The sequence below is a fragment of the Schistocerca serialis genome, chromosome 4 (genome assembly GCF_023864345.2).
Source record: "Schistocerca serialis cubense isolate TAMUIC-IGC-003099 chromosome 4, iqSchSeri2.2, whole genome shotgun sequence".
NCBI classification, from domain to species: Eukaryota; Metazoa; Arthropoda; class Insecta; order Orthoptera; family Acrididae; genus Schistocerca; species Schistocerca serialis.
In genome coordinates, this window is record NC_064641.1 from 725293504 (window position 1) to 725304444 (window position 10941).

Here is a 10941-nt window from a genome sequence, read left to right on the forward strand (position 1 = left end):
ATGTTCTCAACACGGTAAACAAAAACCTCAGGTACTCACAAACATGCAAGAAGACATTGAAGCTGTCTGAAGAAACATCTTTAACAGAAACATACTAAAACAAAAGGAAAATTACTGCTACTTAAATGTCAACTCAGGAAAGAACATTATGCTACATAACCAGATAAATAAAAGGAATGAATTGTTACTGATAAAAAGTGAAGGACATACATATATAAACACATATTTTCCTTAGTAGATTTCGTTTCTCAATTAGTGCAATGGAAAACCAAACGAACCTGCATATTTCACTATTTTTATTTACTCGATAACTAGTTTCGAGCCGGGACCGATTTTGAAATCATCCATATAATCAAAAAGGTATTCAGATGGATCAAATGGTTCTGAGCACAATGGGACTTAATTTCTGAGGTCATCAGTCCCCTAGAACTTAGAACTACTTAAACCTAACTAACCTAAGGACATCACACACATCCATGCCCAAGGCAGGATTCGAACCTGCGACCGTAGCGGTCGCGTGGTTCCAAACTGTAGCGCTTAGAACCGCTCGGTCACTCTGGCCGGCAAAATGGTATTCCCAAAAGTAAAATACCATGCAAAAATATGTACATATCATGAAGTGCACATAAATTGTTAGAGTGCATACAGACAATATTTCTCAGTTCCCTATTTCATTTTATCACCACAGATGCTAATTCGTCATTTGCACACAACACAGCATATCACTACCATAACACAGGCAACGTATCAATCTGAAAAATGGAACATGTCAACGATAAAGTTCATTGGAGAAAAAAGAGTAACGCACATCTCCAATAAATTTAGAGCTACACCGCATGTAAACCGTTTCAGTTCGGTTTCTGGGGCATAAATCACACGAACCATACACCAAGAAAGGCAGGGCGAATATGTGCAGGCTTGTTTGGCTGTCAAACGGACAGCAACACATAATTTCCCTTTACAGGACTAAAAGAAAAAGCGCTGCATATTTATATAAAATAGATTTAAATAATTCGAAGAAATGACTTTCAGAGCGGAACTTGAGAATGAACATCAGTCCTTTGCATAATGTAAAATTAAACAAACAACAGGTCACTCGTGTAGCAATCTGTTTTTTCCTCGCTGTATCCACGAATGAAAGTCAAAACTTTATCATAATATTTGAAATTAATCGCTGTTATAGTTAAGAAGCTAACGTAACAGAAAATCTATAATAAACATAGATAGAAAGCAGTTTGCGTAGTATCTGTGTATACTTAGTGAATGTTAAGTATGATATAAACTACAACACTTGGTTGTCATTAAGAACTATATAGCGGTTGGATAGCAATGATGTCACACTCAGGACGGTGGGCGTGAGCAAGCCTATTTAATAACTGTTCCCTCCTTGTCCGATAGCAGTTATTCCAGCGTCGAGGGTCGGCGCAACTCGCTCCACGGAGTCCACCCACCGTTCTGGGTATATTTATTTATTAGTTCTACATTTTGCTATATATACTTACTATTATAACGATCCCTCTATCTGGTAATATGTTTTTTCAGAGTCTGAAGATCGTTCTTAATTAGAATCGAAACCGGTCACTCCAATAAAAATAAAAAGTTGCGATCAAGTCTGTTTTTAATCTTTAAACTTTTGTTATCTATTTAATTCCACTTTTGGTCTATTTCTGTCGATAGCAAATGAAGATGGAACACCGAAACAAAAGTTTGTTTGCTTACTGATACTGCTTGTTGAACGTTACATTTTCAGCTTTCAACTCGTATGCACAAGATTTTAATATTAATATTTATAGGAAACTTATCTACGTGTGCTTTGTTAGCCTATAAAGGTGTGCCACGGTCAAAGAAGCGAGAGATGCTGTCATATCTTTTGCGTATCAACAAAGTGAACGATTATTGAAATAAGGAATAGAACTGCATAAAGGTATACTTCCACGCAGAATATTCTTATTTTATTAGATTATCAGTGCATTACTCTCACTGTAATTTGCATCTCTCCTCACTTTGAAATTTTACTTATAATGAGTTATTCAGTGAGTGGCCAATAACAGAATTTATAGCTTAAAAAGACGATATAATTCTTTAAACATGTTCCAACTTTGTGCAGTGCCATAAAAGTGATTAAGGCAATGGTCTCAAGCGCTTAGATCCACTACATTGCTATTTCGATTTAACATGTATGTAAGTAATTGTCTTTGGCAATGATAGTCTAACCTGTGTAACATGTAGTCCTACCTTTTCAACAACGGCCTATTTGCTTCTTTTCAGAAAATATTTATCGTCAGTAACTATGTCCATTTTTCAGAAGTAAGCGAACGTACCGGTATCACAATTGCAATATACATCTACTTCGATCATCTTCTTGACTTTAGTCTTGAATTTCATTTTGAGGTTTTCAAAGTATACGCGTAAGGCTATACCACGCTTTGTCAGATAATAATAGTTTATTCGTTTCATATTCCATGCATCGATTTGCTCGATAAATCGAAGTAATGTGAAACGAGTCATCCTATATTAACGTCATTTTGATTATAAATATGCTTCCAGTCTGATAATTTATCTCTTTTAGGTTTTATAATTAAAGACAGATTTTAGTAGTTTATACCTATCTCCATTTACACAATACAATAATAGCTGGACTTCTGTGGAATAGAAGGCGTTGTCAAAGAGAAACGTTTTCTGTTTATTTTCAGATTTTCCTTTTCTGTCTGTTAGGAATTTTATAACAATGGGTAAGTCATCAAAATTTTCAGATGTAGCATTGTGAATCCCTGTTAGTACTAGAGACAACCTTAATGTGGCGTTATGAATGTATTTTTCCTGCTGGTATTTTAATTATGTACATCATTGTTCTTGTTGAAGCGCAGCGGTTTCAAAAAAAAAAAAAAAAAAAGTGTGAAATGTTATGGGACTTAGGGGCAACGGCCTTGCCGCAGTGAATACACCGGTTCCCGTCAGATCACCGAAGTTAAGCGCTGCCGGGCGTGGCCGGCACTTGGATGGGTGACCATACGGGCCGCCATGTGCTGTTGCCATTTTTCGGGGTGCACTCAGCCTCGTGGTGCCAACTGAGGAGCTACTCGACCGAATAGTAGCGGCTCCGGTCAAAGAAAACCATCGTCACGACCGGGAGAGCGGTGTGCTGACCACACGCCCTTCCTATCCGCATCCTCATCTGAGGATGACATGGCGGTCGGATGGTCCCGATGGGCCACTTGTGGCCTGATGACGGAGTGCTTTTTTTATGGGACTTAACTGCTAAGGTCATCAGTCCCGAAGCTTACATACTACTTAACCTAAATTATCTTAAGGACAAACACACACACCCATGCCCGTGGGAGGACTCGAACCTCCGCCGGGACCAGCCGCACAGCCCATGACTGCAGCGCCGAAGACCGCTCGGCTAATCTCGCGCGGCTGCAGCGGATTATTTACAACAAACTTCATGAGGGAATAACTACACTGTAAAGCGGAAAGATTGCTACCCACATGCCGAGCAGCAGGCAGGAACAACGAAATAAGTAGGCACGTAAGTTTTCAGCTAAAGACTTCTTCAGAAACGAAGCAGAGCACACAAACACATTCATACAATCATATTCACAATAATCACATACACCTGACATCTGTCTCCGTCTGCTCTAGCCAGAATTCTTTTTTAAAGGAGGAGGAAATGTGAACAATGAATAAATATGAGCGGGAGGAATTTAAGGTTTCAGATGCTGCCCCGACAATGAGTGCGTTACGTAGCCGTGTGTTGTTTGGGTGCGAAACCGTTGATACAAGGTGGCTCAGACGTCGGAAGTTCTGCGATTTGGAAGCTGAAGAAAAACACAGAAATGAAGAGAAAGAACGGACAATGAGTAAAGTAGGGCAAATCTAAACTCAAATCACCACTACAATAAATGTAAACAAAGCAACCATAATTCATGTAAGCAAAAGAAAATACATTATTGCTTCAACAGCTCCAATTACGAATGAAATGTGATTTCTGTAAGCTTCATATTACGATCGGATCGATTAGCACACCAGTAAAGAACGCAAGTTGCATTTTTCATGAAATATCTACGTCTCCACACGATCAGAGCACCCGACACAGCCGAAACAGCATAGGCACGTCTGAGTGACGTCACGGGGAAGTATCACCGCGGCGAACCGTATGGGTATGAATGCGGTAAATCTAATGTTTTGAACTACTTAAGATCTCGGACGTAGGCTTTAAGTTTGTGACGTAATGACAACTACCTTCTCTGTTCATCTCCATGTAGCAACCATGCTACAACAATGTAGTTGCGTAACTTGAATTTCAAGGAGTTAATTCGTTTTAAAATTCTCACCGTCTCAACTATTATTTATTATCTTTCTTTCAATAATCAGTCATCTTTACTTTTAAATAAAATCCTGGAGATAATTTCTCTCCTTTTTAACTCAAGAAATACAAAGTAATTTCTCCCTTCGAAAATTAATAAATCTAAACTAATATTCAGAATTTTTTTTTGAATTAACATCTTCACTTTTTATAAAATTCAGAATTTTCTTTACCTAATCTTTGACTTCCTGTTGCTACTTTACGATATTTGTAAATTGTTCGTTTGCTATAAAACTGAAGTTTATTTCTTAAATATCTTTGAGTGTTAAATATGGGGCAAATGAGACTCGGGACACTGTTTTTATTTTTGTAAAATAGAAATTGTTCTGTATTTATTGCCTGTTTCCTCTTATGAACTGGTACAAGTTAGCTTTGATTTGACGAATACTCCAATGAAACAAACGCCTCTAAGCAGAAAAGCAGAAAAATTTATAGAATAAACTTGGGTGTCAGCGCCACTTTTCACTTTTAAACAACTTGAATTTCAAAATAGACACAAAATTAATTCTACTTCAGGCATTCACTTTCCGCGGACTCATTACTATTGAGACTATTTAAAACACAGCAATTGCACGATAGGAGAGACGATTAGAGTGTCCTCAGTAACGACGTTTCTTGATTTGTCGTTTTGGTTTTTATAGGAAAAGCAACTAAATTCGAGACCGCGTGCGTGAATCTCCTAGTGACTTAGGGTGGTTCTCGCTGTATCACATATAACTGTAGTATGTCCATTCTCCTAATTACAAAGATAGCTCAGTCCGCATATCTGTACAGAGATTTCCAAACATTACCTGACATACATCGGCGTTCACGATGACGTCGCAAAAGCTGTAACACAATATCGCGAAACCACTATTTTATAAGTGCTTGCTTTCACCTTCAAACCCACTAAAACAACAACGCCAAGACACTATTTCCTTACTGCTTGCTTTCTCCACCTCAAAATTCAGATAAAGACTTCACGTGATTTCGTCATTGTCTCCCACAGTAAAATGTGGAATTTCCGGTCTAAAAGAGATTCGGATCTGCTAGGAACGAGTGGCTTTCCAGCTACACTTCGTTCAGCAACTGTTTTGACATAAAATCACGAACCACGAGAAACCATTCCTAAACTACAATATACCGAAGCCACTAACGCTGTTGTTGTTGTTGTGGTCTTCAGTCCTGAGACTGGTTTGATGCAGCTCTCCATACTATTCTATCCTGTGCAAGCTTCTTCATCTCCCAGTACCTACTGCAACCTACATCCTTCTGAATCTGCTTAGTGTATTCATCTCTTGGTCTCCCCCTACGATTTTTACCCTCCACGCTGCCCTCCAATACTAAATTGGTGATCCCTTGATGCCTCAGAACATGTCCTACCAACTGATCCCTTCTTCTGGTCAAGTTGTGCCACAAACTCCTCTTCTCCCCAATCCTATTCAGTACCTCCTCATTAGTTATGTGATCTACCCATCTAATCTTCAGCATTCTTCTGTAGCACCACATTTCGAAAGCTTCTATTCTCTTCTTGTCCAAACTATTTACCGTCCATGTTTCACTTCCATACATGGCTACACTCCATACAAATACTTTCAGAAATGACTTCCTCACACTTAAATCTATACTCGATGTTAACAAATTTCTCTTCTTCAGAAACGCTTTCCCTGCCATTGCCAGTCGACATTTTATATCCTCTCTACTTCGACCATCATCAGTTATTTTGCTCCCCAAATAGCAAAACTCCTTTACTACTTTAAGTGTCTCATTTCCTAATCTAATACCCTCAACATCACCCGACTTAATTCGACTACATTCCATTATCCTCGTTTTGCCTTTGTTGATGTTCATCTTATATCCTCCCTTCAAGACACCATCCATTCCGTTCAACTGCTCTTCCAAGTCCTTTGCTGTCTCTGACAGAATTACAATGTCATCGGCGAACCTCAAAGTTTTTATTTCTTCTCCATGGATTTTAATACCTACTCCAAATTTTTCTTTTGTTTCCTTTACTGCTTGCTCAATATACAGATTGAATAACATCGGGGAGAGGCTACAACCCTGTCTTAACTCCCTTCCCAACCACTGCTTCCCTTTCATGTCCCTCGACTCTTATAACTGCCATCTGGTTTCTGTACAAATTGTAAATAGCCTTTCGCTCCCTGTATTTTACCCCTGCCACCTTTAGAATTTGAAAGAGAGTATTCCAGTCAACATTGTCAAAAGCTTTCTCTAAGTCTACAAATGCTAGAAACGTAGGTTTGCCTTTCCTTAATCTTTCTTCTAACGCTATCTCACACAAACCTCTAAGTTCTCACACTAATCGTTCAGTTGACGCTTTTGGTCCACAAAGTCAGATCAGAATTATCACAGATCGGCGTAAATATCTTTCAAATAACGTTTACTTTTTTAGCGTTCAATAGAGTTCGGGCATATGGCAATACGTCTGTTCATTATTTAATAATACCCATTCAAGTGAAGAAATCGGTGTACAAAATTACTACAGTCCTGTCACACCTTTTAGTGAATGTGCGAAAGAGCTTAGCGGTTCTTCGAGGCTGTAAAAGGAGGTAATTGAAAACGGATTAATTCCTGGCTGGATTGAATTGTTTCAAAATGGCCGACTGCGCGGCACGTAAAAATTAAGAGAGTAATTCTAACACCTTATCCGTAGCGTTTGTTAATGTTAAATGTCGGGGTAGAATTGTTTTTTTACGAGACCCACTGCGTGCTATGCATAGAATTTGGTTTCTTTTCTAGTATCAAAATGTATTATTTTTGTAGTAATTTTACCTAAATCTTTCACAAAATGTCCAAAACTTTTTGCAGTAGCATGCGAACTCGCTAAGCGTGATGTAATTGTTTCGCAAAGAAATATTTTTCCGTAGCAGTGGTAGGTTACAGCTAAGCGTCATCTGCGAACTTTTTACGTACTGAACATAATGAGGAAAAGAAAGATGACGTTACTTAATTTTGGGAGTTCATACCCTTTGTTATTGTAAAAACAAAGTTGAAACAACTACCACAGGAAGTTCAGGGGAAGAGGACACTTTAGGTATTATGCCCGAGACTGGTGTTGAAAATATTCAGGGTAACGGTAGCGATGTTGTCACGCCACCAAGTGGTGAAGCATCATAGCCGGTGAGCAACACCAGTTCCGAAGTACCCTACACCTAACACTTTTGTAAAGCTATGTCAAAGGGTAGAAGCTTTACCCAATCAAAAACTTGATGAAAACTATCAGAAACTCGCTAAAAGTTTTGACGAAAACAGTCGAAGACTTGACAAATCTTCAGCAAGATTACTGGCTTCGACTAACAATGTTAATAATCTTACTCATATGCAAAACACTTCGAAAATAGACGTTGCGAATCATGTCACTAAAGTGATACGCGCCGACTATGAAGGAATAACTAACGACATTCCAACACAAAACTTCAGTAAAAGACATACCAGAACGGATTGAAAAAATTAAAGATGATTTTGATATAATTCGGTTACAATCCACAACACTACAGTCCACAGTTCAACAGATAGTCAGACAAGCAGATGAAATAGCAACAAAATACGAAAAACATGATGATTTTGTACGAGAGAAAGAGACTTTAAGTGGTAACAGGTTACAGAGAGAGCTGTAGAAATCTGTTGAGCAGATGATTACCGATATGTAAACAGAGTAGAAAATGTCACTACAACAGATACAAACTGAGTCAGGTCAGATACAAAGAACACTTACACAGGATCTGCCTAAGTGGAAGGATCATGTGCAAACACACATACGAACACAACTGGAGACATTTGAATAAGGAGAAAGCAAGGAATGATAGTATCTATACGGTTAAGAGTAATGATGAATGTCATAGCCTTGTTTCTCAAGAAAGTGAATGTGTACGGAAAACAGTAGCTAGTACAAATATAGTACCACAATACGCTGTTAGATGAAACGGGGCAGACATCACGCTTTCATCAGTTATAGTAGAAGAAGGCCTTCTAAAGAAAATGACAGTCCCAGATGTTATCCCAGAAAAGAAATCTGTTCATCCAGTTATTTTCGTAAAAACTTGTAGAAGCCTGTTGCCTATAACTTGTTCTGAACAACAAAAGAGCCAGTTGTACTAGGTTATAAACAGGATGCGGTCGTGCCTTCAGCATCCGAGACGACAGAGAGCTGTCACACATTATCACAATTTCAAAATGTGTTTCTTGCGAAATATTAGTCGTGTTGTGTCCAGGAAAGACAGAGAAAACAAGTGTTTAGTCCAGAACCATACAATATCAGGGAGGGAAAGTTAAGAAAATATGTCGAGAAGTACATAACTAAGACTCGTTTCTGGGATGAACCCGTGGCTCTTAGTGATGTTCTACACATTTTTAAAGGTAAACCTCCATTTCACATAAGAGAAAAACTGATACAGGTCCCAGAAACTAATCTAGAATACCTTTTGTCGGTCCTCGATTCTGTTGACTTTGTAAACGAAGATAGACCAATCGAGAAGAACCAGCAAGGAACTTTCTTTTATAGTGAGGGGCAGGACCCAAACATTATACGTAATCAAATGCTATAGTACAGACAGCCATTGTCTCTTCCTCAACTTCCGAAATCTAGTTAATTATTTCTTGGTTAGGGTTTACATACCTTAATTTTTTCAAAGTTATTTTGTTTTGCATCCCAATAAAATTGGCAGTCTCCTTGCATTCATACATCTTTGAATGCCGATTAATGTATGTCTTATATCAATTATAAAGACTATTCTTCTCCACAATTTTCATATCTTTTTCAAACAGAGCCAAGTTTGAATGCAGAAACGTGAAGTAAATTTCTCTGATCTGACTACTGAGAAAACTGAAATTGTTTTAGGTGGCCTGTCTTTAGAGTCAAAAAACTATTTTAATGAAATCCATCTTTTTTCTGAGTAATATAGAACAGCCTGCACGCGTAGTCAAGGGGTAGCGACTTTGAATACTAATCAAAACGTCTTCGCTCCCGGGTTCGAAACCCACTACTGCTTAAACTTTTAATAATCAGCAATGACGGCCGAAGACTTCCGGCGTAAGAAGTGACTCTCATTCTGCCGAAGGCCTTGTCAAAGAGGGCGGAGGAGCGGACATAGGGACAGAGCACTCCCATATCGTTGGGGTGGGAAACCGCCCCTAAAGCTGGAAGACTCAGCAATGATCAACGGCATGAGGATGCAGAGGGAAATGGTAACCATTACATTAAAGACACATACCGAGTATCCACAGGACATGTGGTCTGTAATTGAAAAGTGTCTTGATGATCTCTCCATTGGCAAAAGTTTCTGGAATAGTTCCCTATTCGGATCTCCAGGAGGGGACTGCTAAGGGGGAGGTGACCATGAGAGAAAGACTGAGTAACCACTGGAAGGATAAAGTTCCACGAGTCGGGGTTTGGAAAAGCTGAGGGTTGAACGTGGTAGGGTTGCTACAAAATCTGAAAACGGAAATGCAAAGGCTTAATCTAGATATAGTAGGGCTCAGTGAAGTGAAATGGAAGGAAGACAAGGATTTTTGGTCAGATGAGTATAGTGTAAAAATGGTTCAAATGGCTCTGAGCACTATGGGACTTAACATCTTAGGTCATCAGTCCCCTAGAACTTAGAACTACTTAAACCTAACTAACCTAAGGACATCACACACATCCATGCCCGAGGCAGGATTCGAACCTGCGACCGTAGCAGTCCCGCGGTTCTGGACTGAAGCGCCTACAACCGCACGGCCACCGCGGCCGGCAGTATAGTGTAAGATCAACAGCAGCAGAAAATGGTAACGGAAGTAGGATTCGTTATGAACGGGAAGGCAGAGCAGAGAGTGTGTTACTGTGATCATTTCAGTGATATGGTTGTTCTTATCAGAATCGACAGCAAACCAACATCGACAACGATAGTTCAAGTATACATCTAGAAGTCGCAAGCTGAAGATGAAGAGATAAAGTAAGTATATGAGGATACTGAAAGGATAATACAGTACGTACAGGGAGATGAAAATCTGATAGTCATGGGGGACTTGTACGCAGTTTTAGGGGAAGGAGCAGAAGAAAAGGTTACAGGAGAATATATGCTTGGGACAAGGAATTAGAGAGGAGAAAGACTAATTGAGTTCTGTAATGAATTTCAGCTAGTAATAGCGAATACTCTGTTTAAGAATCACAAGAGGAAGAGTTATACCTGGAAAATGCAGGGTGATACGGGAAGATTTCAGTTAGATCACATCATGGTCAGGCAGATATTCCGAAATCAGATACTGGATTGTAAGGCGTGCCCAGTAGCAGATAGTCATTCAGATCACAATGTCGTAGTGATGAAGAGTAGGCTGAAGTTTAAGAGATTAGCCAGGGAGAATCAACACGCAAAGAAGTGGGATATGGAAGTACTAAGAAATGACTATATACGCTTGAAGTTCTCCAAGGCTGTAGATACAGCTATAAGGAATGCCTCAGTAGGCAGTACAGTTGAAGTGGAATGAATATCTTTAAAAAAAGGGCAATCACAGAAGTTTGAAAGAAAAACACAGGTACAAAGAAAGTAACTGCGAAGAGACCATGGCTAACAGAAAAAATACTTCAGTTGATCGATAAA

The 10941-nt window shown here is 39.1% G+C and overlaps 1 pseudogene; it reads left to right on the plus strand.

Annotated features, from left to right (window-relative positions):
- The first annotated feature begins 2917 nt into the window (after positions 1–2917).
- LOC126475860 (5S ribosomal RNA) lies at positions 2918–3035 on the plus strand (annotated as a pseudogene).
- The last annotated feature ends 7906 nt before the right edge of the window (positions 3036–10941 follow it).